This window comes from Phyllobates terribilis, unplaced genomic scaffold (genome assembly GCF_046119375.1).
Source record: "Phyllobates terribilis strain yellow unplaced genomic scaffold, ASM4611937v1 Scaffold_4__5_contigs__length_816908805, whole genome shotgun sequence".
Lineage (NCBI taxonomy): Eukaryota > Metazoa > Chordata > Amphibia > Anura > Dendrobatidae > Phyllobates > Phyllobates terribilis.
In genome coordinates, this window is record NW_027362764.1 from 571769267 (window position 1) to 571786913 (window position 17647).

Consider the following 17647-nt stretch of genomic DNA (forward strand, 5'->3'; position numbering starts at 1 on the left):
CCTTCTCCCTTTAATCTAACTGCTTTATTTTATTACCTATTTCCGTTTTGTTGACACTTCATTTGAGAATCCCCAGTGCATGCTGGGATACTCAAATGGGACATCATAGAGGACAGAGGCTGCGGTCACTGACACGGCCTCTGTCACCACCCTGAAGCGAAGCGTCATCAGTGACGTTCATTTCAGGGGCTGGGCTAGTCCCTGCTGCACTGTGCATGCGTCGGTTGTCAATTTCAACGTATGGTCAGTACGATCTACCTTCATACTGTGCAATATTCTTCACAGTGCACAGTTACTTTGCTCTTTCTTGCTAGCTCTAAAGAAAAGTGACAAACCGGCAACAGAGCGCACTGTTAGTGCACATTGTAAGGAGGGCACGCAGCAAGCAGACACCTGCCCTGCCCCGAAAGTGACGTTTGTTTTGGGATGGGGCTGATCTCTGTTCACCGCATTCTCTCCTTACAATGCACACTGACAGTGCACTCTTCTGCCATCTCATCACTTCTAATTAGAGCCAGCTTGCGAGCATACTGTCACTGGGAAGAATATTGCACAGTAAGAAGGGAGACAACCAACACATGTTCACTGCAGCGGGGACTAGTCCAGTCCCTGAAAGGGTTGATGACTCTTCATTTCAGGAAGGGGACCGCTGCTGTAGCAGTGACTGCAGCCTCTGTCCCCTGATGACACCCCCTTTCAGTATCCCAGCATGCACTGGGGATTCTCAAACGAAGAGTCATCAAAACGGAAATAGGTAACAAAATAAAATAAAGCAGTTCGATTAGAGTGGAAAGGGTAGGGACTTTTTTTAATAACATCATGTTAGAAAAACTATTATTGAAATAGAGAGACATTTTGGATGAAAATCAATATTCCTTTCGAACCATCCCTTTAACTCACAAGGAGAGTAACAGTGTAACAGATGAGAGGAAGTCAGATTCCCAGTAACTACAGGCAACTTTTATGGTGTCTGCATTCTGTCATTGAGGAGAGACGAGGGGCTGTTGTTATGTCCATTAACACATCATGACAGATGCTCACTCGCTCTTTAGAGAATGCAGGCATGGTAAACAGTCTGTATTTTACTGATGGTACCAGGCAGAGCCGCCACAGGAAACTTGATCTTGCCTATTACCTAAATTGCTGCTGGTTGGAAAGAGAGTATTTGGGGTAATAGTAGCATATTAGAGATTGCTGACAATCCCATAACTAATATACAAATGACAGATCAATAAAGGTGAAATAGCCTCAAAGAAGAATACACACAAAGGAAACTATCTGTGTCACCATTGGTAGCACTATGAAAATAGTGACATTTCCATAGAAGAAAATGGAAAAATCCTCAAAAATTACAACCAAACTTGAGTTGATAATTTCACTTGCTTTTTGTTTTTTTTTCAGTCCAGGTAAAGCTTCTACTTTAATATTTTTTTTCTGCCTCTCGTTTCCAAAGGCTTTTATGTAAGACTTCATAAACACCAGAAAAACAACATATACTACAAGTGTAGTAAAATAAAAACACCACAAGATGCTTGAAAAGAAAAACTATGAACTATGAGATTCATGGTTGTTTTTTTTTTTGCAAGCATTAAAATAATGAAATAACGGTGTTCAAAGAATGTTATGTATTTGATTTTATTTTAGAAAAATCGAATGTGAAAACTGATTATTCTTTTTTTAAAATTTTTTAATGTTAAATTAACATTTTCTTTTCCGGCACATACTGTATACACACTATGAACTTCTGAATTAGCCTTAGGCCAGTTCAAATGAATAGGAGTTGATCTGCAGTACCCAGAAGCAGCCATTAAACTGTGTGGAGCCGTATGTGTTCTTCTCCATTCATAAATCCTGCCGCTTTTGGAGCTGGTGACAACTGATCAGTGGGGGTGTTGATTGTTGGACCCCACTGATATGATATAGAATGATCTATCCTGAGCATAAATCACCATAGTAGTAGAAACCTTCTTTAAAGAGAACCTGTCAGGAGTATTTTGCTAAGAAGAGGTTGAATGGAGCAGAATATAAAGATAAAAGTATAATGCAGTGCGGACTGGGAGCTTTCTGTGGTATCATTTTAATCAGTGCAACAGCCCCAACATGACACTGCCTGTAGTTTACTTAGCAAAATCCTGCTGACAGGTTCCTTTTAATCTGTGCTACACATTCCAAAATGGGAAAATAATGTATCAGTCAGCCCCTGCTGCCACAGGAAGCTCCCAGTCCGCTCTGCATTGTACCATCTTTATATTCTGCTCCATTCAACCTCTTCTTTTCCATCCTGGGCTGACTCATCTGTAAATTATAGTTTTGTGACATTCACCTTTCCAAACAAGATTCTGCAGATTGTACAGCAGTGTCTCAGGGTGGAGCCCACTTTAGATCAATAGTTTAACCATTTTCTTACTGATTTGTTTTTGTTTTTTAAGGAATTTACCCTTTATAAACATACATGATCCTGCTTTACCGTTTTTTTTTCTCTTTGGAAAATGCCTATATTTGTTTTGTAAGCAGACTGACTATAACTGGCTATAGATGTGCAAATGTGCGACCACATCTCCATTCTGCACATCTGCTTTACCAGGTGGGATCGTGGCTGAGGGAAACCTATTCTTTATACAGGGGTGGCTCCCAGGGGTGGGAACCGGATCTGAGACATCTATGGCAAATCTTATGGATATCCCATTTCATGGTGTATCCCTTTGTGAAGGTTTATATAGCTCGCATTGTTTATAAGCCAACTGCGGCATCCATAAATTCTCAAGGTGGTGGAGGCTGTGTCTTCTACTGTGCAGTTGTTAAAAGAGTCCTCCACTAGCTGAAATATAAGAGATTCTGCTGTTTGTATCTGCTCCTGTGCTGGGCACTTTAAGCTTTGTGCCCATGAGCTTTTGGTGAGTTTTTGGTGCTATGCATTTTGGCTGAGTCAAAAACGCAGCGTCTTACAGTTCCAACAAAATGGATGGGATTCATAGAAATTTTTTTTTTACTGAAAACTTTTTTTTACTGTAAACTGACCTGCGGTGTGTGATTTAAGCCCACAACATGTCAATTTCTCTTGCAGGTACGCTGAGTTTTATGTGCAGATTTTTCCCATAGACTAGCATTAGATGCGGGTTATCCGCAGGTAAAAAAAAAGCATGTTCTTTTAGTGGGATTCCGCAGCAGAAACGCATCAAAACAGCATGTAATCCCCACACGGATGTATCAATAAAGTTTTGTCAAAACCAAATACCAGAAAATATCACAAAAAAGCTGCTTTATTTATAACATGACATACCAACAAGAGACAAAAAAAAACGCAGCACCAAAAATACAATAAAAACACATATAAAAAAATGCATTCATAAACGCAGTGAAAAAATGCAAGTAACCTAATTTATCTACTAGGTGCAGAAATTGTGCAAAACATCTGCAACATCAAAAATTCAGCAAAAGCTCATTGTGGGAACGTAGCTTTACAGGGTTATTCCACATAGAGGATAACTTACTGATTGCTGGAGGTCCATCAGAGAATGGGATCTTGACAACGGATCATTATAGGAGCAGAGGTGCACCTGCTCAGCTATTGCTCGATTCATCGTCTATGTGACTGTCAGAAATAACAGAGCGCTGCACTCAGTTTTCTCTAGCAGTCCAATAGACAATGAATAGAGCGGTGGTCGAGCATGTGCACCTCTGCTCCATTAAAGATAAAAATACATACAGTGGGTATGGAAAGTATTCAGACCCCTTTAAATTTTTCACTCTTTGTTTCATTGCAGCCATTTGGTAAATTCTAAAAAGTTCATTTTTTTTCTCATTAAAGTACACTCTGTACCCCATCTTGACTGAAAAAAAAACAGAAATGTAGAAATTTTTGCAAATTTATTAAAAAAGAAAAACTGAAATATAACATGGTCATAAGTATTCAGACCCTTTGCTCAGACACTCATATTTAAGTCACTTGCTGTCCATTTCGTTGTGATCCTCCTTGAGATGGTTCTACTCCTTCATTGGAGTCCAGTTGTGTTTAATTAAACTGATAGGACTTGATTTGGAAAGGCACACACCTGTCTATATAAGACCTCACAGCTCACACTGCATGTCAGACCAAATGAGAGTCATGAGCTCAAAGGAACTGCCCAAGGAGCTCAGAGACAGAATTGTGGCAAGGCACAGATCTGGCCAAGGTTACAAAAGAATTTCTGCATTACTCAAGGTTCCTAAGAGCACAGTGGCCTCCATAATCCTTAAATGGAAGAAGTTTGGGACCACCAGAAGTCTTCCTAGACCTGGCCGTCTAGCCAAACTGAGCAATCGTGGGAGAAGAGCCTTGGTGAGAGAGGTAAAGAAGAACCCCAAGATCACTGCAATGAAACAAAGAGTGAAAATTTTAAAGGGGTCTGAATACTTTCCGTACCCATTGTAGGTCCATTCTTGGGTTCACAAACATTTTTTCTCCGTATTGCTGGAGGTCTCAGAACCCCAAAAAAACAGCTAATAACCCTCTGAATAGGGGATACATTTTTAGTTTGGGAATAACCCTTTAAACACCTGTGCAATAGAGGAAGTAGCTGATGCCATTTTGGGAATCCATTTATACAGTAGCTTATTTACATTCACTATCCATGAGCACTATTTAAACATACTGAAGTCCTGAAGCGTTTTAGCAATTCTTGTGTAATAAAGAAGAATTAAAGGGGTTGTCTCAATATTATAAATTATTAAAATTGCTAACTTCTTGTAAAAACAAACAACTTTGTAATTTACCTCGTTGCCCAGGTGACGGCCACCTCATCAGTCTATCAGAAGTGGATGGTCTCCTTGCAAAGAGGCTTTGCTATAGAGCTTGCAAGTGCTGTTCTGAAGCTACATGGATCACTGGATCCAGAACGTTTCAGTACAACTGAGTGTCTTGGATGCTGCAGAAGCGAAGCTGCCTCTGCTTGCAGCATGAGAGAATGTACAGTTCTGACCAGAGGCGCAACCAGGCTGCCGCGCGTACTGTTAATCAGGAGCACACCGCCCTCCATGAGCAGGAAGTCGGGAGGCAGGGGAGTCGTGTGCTCCTGAAGAGAGAGCAATGTTGAGATTATCCCTTTAATTATTATTCATTTAATATTATTATTATTATTATTATTATTATTATTAAGAATTGTAAGAAGTTTACAATGAGTTTCTAATTATACAGTGCAAACCTGTTGTTACTTTTAGAAAGAGGCTGCTATCTTGGACCCCAGCCTCAAGGTACCAATGCAAATAACAATAGAAAACTAGGATTCGCTTCTTATTTCTTCTTCCATAATCTTTACTAGGTTGAATTTGATGGACAAATCTATCTTAACTATACCACGTATGGAATACATTTAGGAACTGTTATTTGTGTAATTTTCTAATAAACAAGGTTAGGCTTTGTTACGGATCCGGGTGGTGGAACCTCTGTGCTGTGCTGCAAGGAGGGACCAGAGGAGCGTAACTAATTGCCTACCGAGACCGACCCTGGCCAGGGCTTAGTCGACTCCGTGAACCAAGGAGGGACCGGGAAGGTGAACCCACGGGACTGATGGCTGAAGCCGACAGGCACAGCAGATGAGCATGGCTGGTAGACAGGCAGGTGATGCGGGAAGGCAAGCAGGCGGGCACGGCAGGTAGACAGGCAGGCGGCCACGGCTGATAGACAGGCTGGCGGGCACGGCTGATAGACAGGTTGGCGGGCACGGCTGATAGGCTGGCGGGCACTGGAACCTGAGGGCTGAGGAGAGTGTTAGCAACAAACAACAACCTTGCATAGGCACCTCCATTTTGGAGGAGGTGCCTTATATAGGAGCAGTCCTCCGGCTATTGGCTGAGGACTCTTTAGGACGGTGCGCACGGCCCCTTTAAGAGGGAGGGAGCGCACGCAGTGCCCGGGGAACTGCGAGTGGTGCGCGCACCCCGGGCAGATGCAGCAGGGGAGCCGGAGGACGCTGGACCGGGACCACGGCGATGAGGGGATCGGCGTCTCTGCCCGGCAGGAGGCAGAGACGCCGACTCTACAGGCTTCACTAATGGTCACCAAAACCTACATCTGAAGGCCTCTAACAAGTCTCATCAAAGATGGGTTCTTCTACAAATGGATACTGTGTATAATCCTGCGGTGGCTTGCCTTCTTTTCTGTGAAGTCATGCAAGAAAATGAATGACTCAGATTGCTACAAAGGGAAAGCAACAAAAGTCCTAAGCATTAGATATACTGCATTATCTAGAGCAGTGGATAATTACTTCTGAATTACGGTAACTGCTTTCAGAAATGAAGCTTACAACTCACTGGTGTGTCAGGCTGATGGCACGTAAGCTGGTGCACTCCGGTTATCCACAGTGACATTCAGGTGACTAAGACATCTTCCAATACATGAAAGAGATCATTGTTGTCCTGTTAGAAAAACTTTCATTTGAAGCAACAATAGATGCACAGATGGAGCAGGACTGTGGGTTGTGGGAGCATGCATGTTGGCGCTTGCTATTTTAGCATTAACCATTTCAGATGCATTTTCTTAATATACATTATATTACATATGAATAAGCCTAAGGCCCCATTCACACACGCCTGTACTTCAAACATGTATTCTATCTGTGTTTTTTATGGATAGAACACATGCCCATTATATTCTATGGCCATGTTCACTTGTCTGTTTTTAGGGTGACGGATTATTGTCAAACATGTTGGTTTTTGATGCAATTTGCAGATCAAACCATCTAAAAAATGGTGGCACGTAGATGTAGAGATGAGTGAATATTTTGAAATTAAAATTCATCAAGTTCGACCAATTTTTCCAAAAAATGTAATTGGCAGCAAATCACAATACTGCCAAGCCTCTAATTGCCCTGAAAAGAGGTGTGGGACACGCTGAGGTCTCTGAAGACTCTATTCAACCACTTTCAAGCTCATTAACAAAAAAACAAACTTAGTAATATCAAAGCAACTTCACCATAGAAATGGACAGTAGCCCGGTAGTAACCAACAGCCCACTTAATAATACAGTGCACTGACAGACATTTCATGTTTTTTTATTAAAATAAAGAGTCCAAAAATTATCCTTTTAAGTCATTTTTGATCAGACAGACCATTCTGTGAAGAACACGTACTCAGACTGATGGTGTCAAAGGTAAAATAAGGCTGCTGTGACTGAGACATTTAATGGTCCATATATTCAATAACGCCCTCCTCTTCCTCCTCATTAATATACTTTCCAGAAGCAAAGAGGCCATTATGTGGCCTGAGTTTGTTAGTACTGCTGCCCAGTTGGCTGGTGCCAGTGGTGGTGGTGGTGATTCTGCTAATGGCTCCCACATTCTTAGCCATGGTAATGGTTTTATTTTCTTTTACACAACCCCATGCATTGCTGTTGCTACTTTTTCACTTACCATACATCTTATACAACACTATAATTAATGTTTGACAATGTTTTCAACCCCAATTATTCAATATTTCCCAAAAAGGATGTAATAAGAAATGCTAGGTAGGGATGTACAGGAATTAGAATGTGTAGCATGGTGACCCAGTGGTTAGCACAGTAGCTGTACAGCACTGGGGTCCTGGGTTCATGTCCCACCAAGAGCAACATCTGCAAGGAGTTTGTACACGCCAAAGGCATTCTGAAAGGAAATTCATTCCTCAATGGGGACAGCGATGATGATGTTGGTAAAGTGCTGCAGGATGTGATGGTGTTATATATTCGAGTCAAATAAATAAAAAAAATGACCGCAGGCTGTATTATAGCCCTGGTATGTTTGGTTGTCAAATTGGACTAGTAAAACAGGTGTACAAATAGAGACATGCACAGTTAAAGGTCTCCTTTTTTAAATATTTTTTTAACAAAATTCAACATTTTTCAAAAAATGATGCGATTATAAGTAATGCTAGATAGATACATGGCCAAAAAGCCAGCGCCATCAACCGGGCACTGTATTAGTGTGGTGTGTATGAATGTAAAATTTGACTAGTAAAACAGATGTGCAAAAAAAAAAAGTAACACGCACACTTCGTGAGGCAGACAGTCGCACTTAAAAGTCTAGATTGTAAGACATTTTCTTTTGTACTAAAAAAAAAGAAACATTATTCCCCATTCATAAAAAGGATTAAAGGGAATCTGTTAAGGCCCCGTCACACTAAGAGAGACAGATCGCTAGCGAGATCGCTGCTGAGTCACAAGTTTTGTGACGCAACAGCGACCTCAGTAGCGATCTCGCTACGTTTGACACTTTGCAGCGACCAGGCCCCTGCTGTGAGATTGCTGGTCGTGTCGGAGTGGTCTGGACATTTCTTTGATCATTGAAGCCCCGCTGGGTAGCATGCATCGGTGCGTTTGACACCTTACCAACTACTTTGTTGACGACTCAGACACAGAAACACATAGGCGTGCATCGTTATACAGATCGTTACGGGTCGCCGTATCGTTGCTGCGTCGTTGGGAAGATCTGACTGTTTGACATCTCACCAGCGACCACATAGCGACGCAGCAACGATCCCTGACAGGTCGTATCGTTGTCGGGATCACTGTAGCGTCGCTTAGTGTGACGGGGCTCTTAGAAGGTTTTCGCGATATAATCTGAAGACAGCATGGGGTAGGGATTAAAACACAGAATTCAACAATGTGTCATTTATCAGCCTGTGTGCTATTATTTACTTACAGTGAAGGTTTTATCACTCGGACATTATCATTGCTGGGACTAGCGGAGCAAGTATTCATCTGACTCCGCCCCCTCCTGTGATAAGCAGCTTACTGTTAAGAGATAATGTACATACAGAGACTGGTGTGGGCGGGGTTAGCTTTCTCAGCTCTGCTTCATCCTACATCTTAAGGCCCCGTCACACTAAGCGATGCAGCAGCGATCCCGACAACGATACGACCTGTCAGGGATCATTGCTGCGTCGCTAATACATCGCTGGTGAGCTGTCAAACAGGCAGGCTCACCAGCGATCAGCGGAGCAGCGACATAGTGAAAAGAATCGTTCCACAATGTCCTGCTCCCGGTTACCAGCCTGCTGCTGAAGCAGGAGCAGGCTCGTAACCATGATAAACATCGGGTTACTAAGTGCGCCTGTGCCCCTAGTAACCCGCTGTTTACCATGGATACCACTCTGCTACGGTGCGCGGGAGGTTACCGTTCACCTTAGCAGAGTCGTATCCATGATAAACATCGGGTTACTAGGGGCATACGCGCACTTAGTAACCCGATGTTTATCATGGATACGACTCTGCTAAGGTGAACGGTAACCTCCCGCGCACCGTAGCAGAGTGGTATCCATGGTAAACAGCGGGTTACTAAGTGCGCACGTGCCCCTAGTAACCAGATGTTTACCATGGATACCAGCCTAATCGTTGGTCCCGCTGGTCACACACAGCAATGTGTGCTGGCCAGCGGGAGCCCAACGACCAAAAAATGGTCCAGGACACTTTGCAGCGATCAGCGACCTCACAGCAGGGGCCTGATCGCTGCAAAGTGTCACACATAGCGACATCGCTGGTGAGGTCGCTGTTGCGTCACCAAAACCGTGACTCAGCAGCGATCTCGCTAGCGATATTGCTATGTGAGACTGGGGCTTAAGAACTCGGATTGTGTCACAACTACTCCACCCAGTAAACTAAGTAATACATCGTTGGATTCAGCTTCTCTTTGCCTACATCATGCTTCTCTCAGATGAGGTGACAAAAACCTGCTGACAGATTCCCTTTAGCAAGAAATTTAAAAAAATCATCCTCTCCGTTCACAAGAAAGGATGGGATTTTTAATGTTATAGTTTACTGATAGTTGCCTAGATTACTGGCCACATCAGCAACGAGTAACTCTCAGAATAGATCTTCTAGTAATTCACCAATTCAGTTACTTATATTACCTTTTTTTCTTAGTGGCAAATACACTTTAAAAGTACAATAAAGAAGTACTGTATATTGCTATTGTTGATTTGTGCACTGAGTTCTATAATAGACGCTTGTAATAAACTTCATTCTCTGTCAACAGTCTCTCACTTTGCCAAAAAATAACTATGCCAATTGTGGCACAAAATACATAAAAATGAATTGTTATAACCTTGTGTTATAGAAAATATGATATTGTCCAAATAAAGAATGAACCCCTGGGCAGGAGATCAAAGGATCCCAATGAACCATAGATGAAATAGTGAGCAGAGCAATGAGCTTGTACAGTGTGAATAAACAAGTCACTAAATGGAACACAAAGTACCAAAGAAATACATGCTAAAATGGGGAGGGAATCAAGAATATACAGAAATCACCAGAAGAAACTGTTCTGTGACCCATCTTCTTTCTATACCGAACTTATACAAGTTTACTTTTATTTCCATCATACACTTTTTTGGGGATTATGGCATACAGAGGAAGTTTCATCAACAAAATCAAATAGGCTATTTGTGAATTAGCACTTAACCCCTTTACCACCGAGGGTGTTTGCACGTTAATGACCAGGCCAATTTTTACAATTCTGACCACTGTCACTTTATGAGGTAATTACTCTGGAACGCTTCAACGGATCCCGCTGATTCTGATATTCTTTTTTCGTGACATATTGTACTTCATAATAGTGGTAAAATTTCTTCGATATTACTTGGGTTTATTTGTGAAAAAAAAACAAAAATTTGGCGAAAATTTAGAAAATGTTGAAATTTTCAAAATTTGAATTTGTATGCCTTTAAATCAGAGAGATATGTCACACAAAATAGTTAATAAATAACATTTCCCACATGTCTACTTTATATCAGCACAATTTTGGAACCAATTTTTTTTTATTAGGGAGCTATAAGGGTTAAAAGATGACCAGCGATTTCTCATTTTTCCAACAAAATTTACAAAACCATTTTTTTAGGGACCACATCACATTTGAAGTCACTTTGAGGGGTCTTTATGACAGAAAATACCCAAAAGTGACACCATTCTAAAAACTGCACCCCTCAAGGTGTTCAAAACCACATTCAAGAACTTTATTCAGCTGCTTCACAGGAATTTTTGGAATGTGGAAGAACAAAATTAACATTTAACTTTTTTCACAAAAATGTTACTTTAGACCCAATTTTTTTTATTTTCGCAGGGGTAACAGGAAAAATGGACCCCTAAATTTGTTGTACAATTTTTCCTAAGAATGCAGATACCCTATACGTGGGGAAAAACCACTGTTTGGACGCACGGCAGAGCTTGGAAGAGAAGGAGCGCCATTTGACTTTTTGAATGTAAAATTTGCTTGAATAATTAGCGGACGCCATGTTGCATTTGGAGAGCCCCTGATGTGCCTAAACAGTGGAATCCCCCACAAGTGACACCATTTTGGAAAGTAGACCCCTCAGGGAACTTATCTAGATGTGTGGTGAGCACCCTGAACCCCCAAGTGCTTTGCAGAAGTTTATAACATGGAGCCGTGAAAATAACATTTTCACATTTTTGCAACAAAAATGTTTTTCAGCCTCCAATTTTGCATTTTCATGAGGGTAACAAGAGAAATTGCACCATGCAATTTGTTGTGCAATTCCTCCTGAGCACAGCGATACACCATATGTGGGGGAAAACCACTGTTTGGGCGCACGGCAGAGCTCGGAAGAGAAGGAGCGCCATTTGACTTTTTGAATGTAAAATTTGCTTGAATAATTAGCGGACGCCATGTTGCGTTTGGAGTTCCCTCAGGGAACTTATCTAGATGTGTGGTGAGCACCCTGAACCCCAAGTGCTTTGCAGAAGTTTATAACATGGAGCCGTGAAAATAAAAAAATCAAACTTTTTCCATAAAAATAACGTTTTAGCCCGAATTTTTTTATTTTCACAAGGGTAAGAGGAGAAAATGGACCCCAAAAACTGTTGTGCAATTTCTCCTGAGTACGCCAATACCCCATATGTGGGGAAAATACAGTGTTTGGGCGCACGACAGAGTTCAGAAGGGAAGGAGCATTGTGTGACTTTTTGAACACAAAATTGGCTGGAATTGAGAGCGGACGCCATGTCGCATTAGGAGAGCCCCTGATGTGCCTAAACAGTAGAAACCCCCCCACAAGTGACCCAATTTTGGAAACTACACCCCTCAAGGATTTTATCAAAGGGTATAGTGAACATTTTGAACCCAGAGGTACGACACAGAATTTGATAACATTAGGTCATCATATTGAATAAGTTGTCATTAGTCTTGAGCGCAAGTGCTCGCTACTTGAGTGGGCATCAGGTACACGGGTATGCACCATGTATCACGGGTGCTCGAGTGACATGCTCGAGTCCCAGCTCGCATGTTTCATGGTTATTAGACACCCAAAAAAAAACATGCGGGGATCGCTCGTGCATGGCAGGCAATCCCCGCAAGTTTTTTTGGCCACGAAGCATATGGGGCAGAGACTCGAGCAGGTCACTCGAGCACCCGCGATACTCAGTGCATACCAGAGCACCCGATGCAAACTAAAGTAGCGAGCACTTGCGCACAACACTAGTCGCCATATCATCATCTTTTTTTTTTTTTACTTTTGAAAAAAATTCCTAGCCCAACCCTAACCCTAGCCCAACCCTAACCCTAGCCCAACCCTAACCCTAACCCTAGAGTTTATTTTTTCACGCCGTTCCTCGTGCGGTGTAAGTGATTAGATGACTTCATTCTTCCGGTCGGTGCGATTACAGCGATACCAGAATCGTATCGGGTTTTTATGATTGACAGCTGTCCCACACTAAAAGACGCATTATTTTGCAAAATTTAGTTTTTGCATCGCCATATTTTGAGAGAGTCATGTGACGGCTTGTTTTTTGCGGGATGAGTTGACGTTTTTATTGGTGCCATTTTCAGGCACTTGACATTTTTTTTGATCGCTTACTATTCCGATTTTTGGGAGGCAGAATAAACAAAAACCAGCAATTCCAAAATAGTTTTTATGTTTTTTTTTTATGCTGTTCCGCGTGTGGTAAAATTGATAAGGCAGCGTTATTCTTCGGGTCAGTACGTTTACAGCGGTACCACATTTATATAGTTTTTCTTTGTTTTGGCGCTTTTACACAATAAAAGCTATATTATAGAAAAAAATATTTTTTTGCATCTCTTTATTCTGAGAGCTATAACTTTTTTATTTTTTGGCTGATGGAGCTGTATGGCAGCTTGTTTTTTTGCGGGACGAGATGACGTTTTCAGCGGTACCATTTTTATTTATATTTTTGATCGCGTGTTATTTCATTTTTTGGTTGGCGGTATGATGATAAAGCATTGTTTTTTGCTCCGTCTTTTTTATTTTTTTTACCGTGTTTACTAAAGGGGTTAACTAGTGGGACAGTTTTATAGGTCAGGTCGTTCCGGACGCGGGGATACCAAATATGTGTACTTTTATTGTTTGTTTTTTTTATGATAATATTTATTGATGGGTACATTATATTTTTATTTTTGGTGGATTATTTTTTTTATTTATTTTTTTATATTTTTACAAATTATTTTTATTCTGTGTCCCACTCTGGGACTTTCAGTTTTTTTATTCTGATCGCCTGCATAGCGTAGGGATGGAGCACTATCCCTGTGCTATACAGGCTGTTAGTGCTGCTGATGCAAAGATATGCACTGCGCATGACCAAAATATCTTCCTGCTGTCTATTGACCCGGATGTTGTCATGACGACATCGGGTCGTCATGGCAACATCCGGGAAGCCGCGGCAGACAGCGCTGGAGGCCGGCAGGAGAGGTGAGTATCACGATCACCTCCACCTGCCACCGCAATGCTGCGATCGACTTCGATCGCAGCATTGAGGGAGTTAATGTGCCGGGAGCGGTGCGGGACCGCTCCCTGCACATAGCACCGGGTGTCAGCTGTGACTATCAGCTGACACCCGGCGATCGCCCCACACCGCTTGTGTGCGGGCGCGATCCCCGTATGACCTAATAGTAAGTCATTGGTCCAATCGGCCCAGGTCACCATGATGTACTGTTAGGTCAAACGTCAGAAAGGGGTGACTACCATTTCCGGTGACTACCTCTTGAAGCTCATCAAGAGAATGGCAAGAGTGTGCAAAGCAGTCATCAAAGCAAAAGGTGGCTACTTTGAAGAACCTAGAATATAAGACATATTTTCAGTTGTTTCACACTTTTTTGTTAAGTATATAATTCCACATGCGTTAATTCATAGTTTTGATGCCTTCAGTGTGATTGTACAATTTTCATAGTCATGAAAATACAGAAAAAACTTTAAATGAGAAGGTGTGTCCAAACTTTTGGTCTGTACTATATATATATATATATATATATATATATATATATATATATGAATGAGAAAAACTTAGTTATTGCTTCTGAATGTGGTAGTACAAGCTGTTAATTCAGGGGATGTACTTAATTTTTCACACACTGCTTCTGCATTTTGGCCTCTTTTTTTGTAAAGAAATAATGACAGTGTAATTTGTTATTGTTCATTTGAGGTTATATTTTCCAAATTGCAAGGCTTTCTAACGACCTGAGGTTTTTTTATGTCCTGATACATAAAAGCATAGAATTCAAAGAGGGTGTACTTAGGTTTTTCCATGACTGTATATACACACAAATATACAGTGCTCAGCATAAATGAGTACACCCCCCATTGAAAAGATTTTAATCAGTATTTCACTTAACACAACAATATACAAAATTTTGACAAGACTGAATTCCACCCTACATCAAAAACTACTAATCTAGGATTTTGTAGGCCCTCCAGCATTTTTAAGGGCAGCACCAAGTCTTCTAGGCATGAAATAAACAAGTTGGTGACATGTTGCAACATTTATTTATTTTACTCACTTATATAGCGCCATTAATTCCACAGCGCTTTACAGACATTATTGGCACTGTCCCCATTGGGGCTCAAAATCTAGATTCCTATTAGTATGTCTGGAGTTTGGGAGGAAACCGGAGCTCCCAGAGCAAACCCATACAAACATCTATATTTTTCCATTCTGTAAGAACGACCTCTGTTAGATCCTGGATGCTGAGTGATACTCAACTTGCCTCTTCAGAATTCCCCATAGGTGTTCGGTTTGCGTTCAGATTAGGACTCGAGACACACTTGGCCACTGCATCACTTTCACCTTGTTCTTCAGAAATACAACAGTGGCGTTATATATGTGTTCTGGATCATTATCACTACTTCTTTAGCTTACTACAGTGAACTTGCATGTTAATTTTCTTCAATCCTTCTCATCAGAAGATGCTCCAGTTTAGGTGTTTACTTCCATGGTCGGCCTGGACATCTCTGTGAGATGGTTACAGTTCCATCTTTGTTAAATTTTTGTACCTCTTTTGCTACAGTATTCTAATTGATAAGTAAAACTTTGCTGATGTTCTTGTAGCCTTCACTTTTCTTGTGTAAAGAAATGATTTTTTTCTCAGGTTTTGTGACATTTCTCTTCCATGTGGTGCCATTGCTGACAGTATGAAATGGGAAGGAGTTTTCTTTGTTAAGTAATGCTCTTTTATACTGTCTGCTGGACACCTGTGGCTGAATTCTTGTTAATTAGAATATTGTAGTCTAAACTGTAGCTTTGCTCATAAAACTTTCATTGGGGTGTACTCACTTTTGCAACATTTTCTTGAAAGAATTTGTTAGGAAAATTTAGTTTTTTTGGCGTGAAAACTAACAAATCTTGTTTGCAAACAATGGTCAACATTTGTGGGAGTATTTTTTAATATGGTATCCCATAGAAAATGTTGATTCTGAAAGGAAAATAAATGTTTTCTGACAAATCTGTGTACTCATTTATGCTGAGCACTGTAAATATATTCGTTAGTAACCAATCCTTTTGATTTCACTGCTTCAACATCAAAGTCCAACCACGTGCCAACTTTATTGACTTGACAAGTATGCAGCACTGTAGCTTTAACTATTCTATAGAACTCCAAAGCAATGGTTCATGTTACTGTGAAGCATGTGCATTCCCTCTACCTATGTTCCCACGCCTTCAAAGGAACGGATTTATCTGTTAGTGACAGACCTGACTTATCAAAAGAGGAATGCAAACACTGAACAGGGTCCAAACCGCTGCAGACTATTGTGATGTCACCTTTTGTGACAGAGATAAATGTTTTCATTTGCAATATGTAACCTTAGCTACATGAAAGTGAAGTGCTGTGCACAAGGGGATCAGATGCAAATACAGGACATAGCACATCCTGCAATGTTTATTGTGCAGAGAATTTTGTTTGTATAAAATTGAGCAGGTTCAGACATGAATCACAAATATTTCATCCACTTTCAGTAACCTGCAGAAGCTTTATGTTAATATTATAATCATAGGCTACGACCTGCACAGCCCATGCCACAGAGCTGTTATGAATGCAAAATAAAAATATATTTTCTCTGTGAATATTTCATCCTTGGTCATTGATTTACATATAACAATATTTAAAGAGAATCTGACACCCCCTGGGTGATATCAGACCTCTACTATGGCCATACAGGTGATAGAAAAGTAAATCTATACTTACCTGTATGGCCCACAGCAGAGGTCTGATTGCAGAGAAATCTGGTTTTATCCACTCTGTTTTCCATGGGCTTGGCATCCGGGGGACTTTATAAAACCAGATTTCTCTGCAATCAGACATCTACTATGGGCCATACAGGTATGTATAGATTTACTTTTCAATACCCTGTATGGCCATAGTAGAGGTCTGATATCGCCCATGGGGGTGACACATTCCCTTTAAAGAAACCATTTCTGTCCTGTTTGCTTTGTAATTAGAATTGCTTGAATTGTGGCAATGTCACATGTTACTGAATACAATAAAAGAAGCAAACTAGCACTATACAGTTTGTTTTCCATACACTAACAGGTTGTCCTCGGGGCACATTGTTTCAGTTACCTGGTTATACATGAATACATATAAGGATAAAAAAAGGATAAAAGTAACTTGCGTTAGAAATGTGTTGTCATTGATGTGTGCATTGTTATAGATATGTGGAAGTTAGTTATATTTCAGGAGTATTGCGTCAAGATCCAGCCTCTGATATAAATTGTGTATTCTATCTTAAAACATATTCCTCAATTTGTGCCTAAATTGCACTACTCAAACATAGAGGGAAACATAGTAATATCCATATATACAAGAGCATGAAAAGATCAGGAAAACAGCTGACGCGTTTCTAACGCCAGAAACGCGTCAGGCGTTTTCTAAGGAGTATAGGCCATACTACAATATGCTGCTTTTTTAATGAAGATGGAATAAAATTTGGATGTTTTTATCCAAGAAATCGGGACATGCTTTTTCTCTACCTTTTTCAGGAAACATAGTAATACTGGCACACTGTACAAGTCTCTATCCATGTAGTGATTGGCACATTTATGAACAGTGTATTACCTGGTGATGTAAGGGACATTGGATGAGAAAAAAAAACCTGAAAGGTATTATTTATAGTTACAGGGGTTGTCCACTATTTGGAAAACACCTTCTTAATTGGTGTATTCCATCTCATAAAATAGCAGCAGCCTATACTCACCTCCGGTTCAGGCGACATTCCAACGATGATGGCACTGGCGCTTACGTGACATTGTTACGTCACATGTGCCCTGCAGCCATTCATCGGCTGCTTCACTCTTACTTCCTTTGGACATAATTAACATTCGGAGGACAACAGACAGCAGCAACAGATCTCACTTTTTCCGGGTTTCAGTTTCGTCCTAAGTAAGAGTGAAGCAGCCACT

The 17647-nt window shown here is 40.9% G+C and overlaps 1 protein-coding gene across 6 annotated transcripts in view; it reads left to right on the plus strand.

The window, feature by feature from the left end:
* DLGAP1 (DLG associated protein 1) overlaps positions 1-17647 on the plus strand; it is an 834514-nt gene that overhangs the window by 746600 nt on the left and 70267 nt on the right. The window lies entirely within an intron of this gene.